This window comes from Paramormyrops kingsleyae, chromosome 2, assembly GCF_048594095.1.
Source record: "Paramormyrops kingsleyae isolate MSU_618 chromosome 2, PKINGS_0.4, whole genome shotgun sequence".
NCBI lineage: Eukaryota > Metazoa > Chordata > Actinopteri > Osteoglossiformes > Mormyridae > Paramormyrops > Paramormyrops kingsleyae.
The window spans coordinates 18233595-18236119 of record NC_132798.1 but is presented as its reverse complement, the minus strand read 5'-3'; the positions used below and the strand labels follow the sequence as shown (position 1 = coordinate 18236119).

The 2525-nt window shown below is 43.6% G+C and overlaps 1 non-coding gene across 1 annotated transcript; it reads left to right on the top strand.

Annotated features, from left to right (window-relative positions):
• Positions 1 to 1425: 1425 nt before the first annotated feature.
• Positions 1426 to 1590, top strand: LOC111858778 (U1 spliceosomal RNA). Its single transcript, XR_002841676.1, has one exon. It is a non-coding gene; the product is annotated as a U1 spliceosomal RNA (small nuclear RNA).
• Positions 1591 to 2525: the final 935 nt, after the last annotated feature.

Below are 2525 nucleotides of genomic sequence, written 5' to 3'. Positions count from 1 at the left end.
GTATTACCTCTCAGAATAATCCAGCAGGACTGAAAGGCCCGTGGTTCTGAGAGGCACAGGCCCTGCCAGACACTGACAACAAATCATGTCAGCAGTAAATCCAGGTGCCAGGCCGCTTTTCGGCAGAAACGGCGCTTTGTGGCACGATGCCAGGACTATGACCGGCCGTGACCTCTTCAGTGGGGTTGGGGGGGGCTTGAATCCCACTTTAGCAGCTTCCCATCTGCTTTACCAGGAACCATGTAAGTGCACCAACTGCCCTGTAACTCCACACCTGTTTTGCATGAGGGTGTGAAAAGAAGGTTCTGGAATCACACCGGGAAGTGCTAAAGGCCTCTTAGAAGGAGATTGATTCCGTTATCATCTCATTCTTCTTAACTTACTTTTATTTGCCATTTATACGAGTGCACATACAGGTGCATATGAATTCTTTGGTTTTCATGTATCAAATGATGCTCTGCTGTGAGACGCACACATATACAGGTGAGAGGAGAACCTTACTCAAGGGTCCGACGGTGAAATGATCACCCTGCTGGCCATGGGTCATCATACCGGTGACCTCCAGCACACAGACACAGAATCCTCACCCTTTTGGAATCAAGGACACTATAAAAGTACTCCGCAGTAATGGTGCGTTTGATTATCTCCCGGAAGTCGGAAATTCCAAGGTGAGTGACATCACGTCCGACAATCTCCCGTTCGAGCTGCCACATCTCGGAACAAACATGGCTGCCTCCATGAACACGCTGCTGTGTGTAGTTGCTTTATATTTTAGCAGATTTGGAGTGAGATTATTTTTTTCCGAGAGACATACAAACAAGAAACACGAAAGAGTCAAACCACATTAAAAGTTTTATAATATTTTTCTAGATCGATAGCGATATTCTTTTTTCGGGAGGCAAACAAACTACAAACAAATAAAGGACAATAACTGGTAAAAATCTGACATTGCATGCTAGGATACGGTTTACGGTCATGATATGGTATTCTCTAAATCGACCATGTGCAATTACATTTATAACTATTAATACATTTAACAAAAGAAACATTTTTAAATATTTATTAAATAGAATTACTGTTGACTGTAAGCTGCCATGTTGAAATGACGTCACAGGGTGATCTCAGACAAGAAAATTCTGTCCGACATCAACGTCAGAAAGTAGGCGTGTTTCCAAGGGGAAGTGACATTTTTCGTGACGTTTTTATCCGAGTTCCGACTCGGAGAGAGATAATTGAACGCAAGATAATTATATAAAATTGTTCTGGATGCTGATCATTATGTTTTCTTTTTCAATAATAGAGGGAAGTGAACAGGTTAAACCCTGTGTGAATGAAAGTACCATGTGAGCCTAAGAAAACCAGGGAGTACTGAAGAGGCATGGCAGGAATCCACAGTGACACAGTTACATCTGGAATTCAACCTTAATACTTACCTGGCAGAGGAGATACCATGATCACGAAGGTGCTTCACCCAGGGTGAGGCTCAGCCATTGCGCTGCAGCTGTGCTAACCCCTGCGAATTCCTCAAATGTGGGAATCTCCACTGCATAATTTCTGGTAGTGGGTGGACTGCATTTGTGCTCTCCCCTCATTTTTTTTTTGTGGGCAGTGGTGGCTTAATGGTTAGGGAAGCGCACTTATACTTGAAAGATTGCTGGTTTGAATCCCCGACCAGCAAGGCACCACTGAGATACCCTGAGCAAGGCACTGCTCCCCGGGCACTGAATTAGCTGCCCCCTGCTATGTCACGATGTCACATATGGGTTAAATGCAGAGGACACATTTCGTTGTTGTGCACTGTGTACTGTGGTGTGTCAACAATGACCACTAAAATTCTCTTTTTTTAAGCAACATTTGTACATTAAAGGCTGCAATAATCCCTGGATCCATTAAGTCAATATCTACTCAATCTGCCCAAGCTCACCGTCAGTCCCACAGCTTCGAGGAATCACTGCGAAGAAAATTTGACTTTATTTCCTAATTATTTTTGCACCCGAACCCAGCCTGGTACTCTCCAGATGTGTTTCTGTGCGTCCTATAGTATGGACACACACGGGGTTTGCAGTGTCCAAAGTGAGCTTTGGGTTTGGCCCCTAATGTGACATGTCCCTGCTTTCTCCGGGGGTGGGGGTTTCAGTGTTCAGCAGTTTAGTTAAATTGCTGTGTTCGACCTTTGCTGACATATTTCTGGAGTTTCTAAATCAACACTTGATCACTGACTATATAAAACCAATTACCCCTGAAAGGAGAGATTATTAAGGGATTTGGGTTGGCGATCAAAAAGGGAGCGATGCAGTCGAATTCCTTCAAGCAAATAACTGCACAACAGGTGTACATAATCACCTAGAAACAGGTGATTATTAGCAGCACATAAAGCCAGGTGGATGGAAGCCTTCCAGAACCAGGCCTGAAAACTTCATTACAGTATCTACTGCTAAGCTGATGATTCACCAAAATAAAGCCACTATTCAGTCCTCATTTGGACTTACACAAAACGAGTCATTGTAATTCAATGATTAGCAATT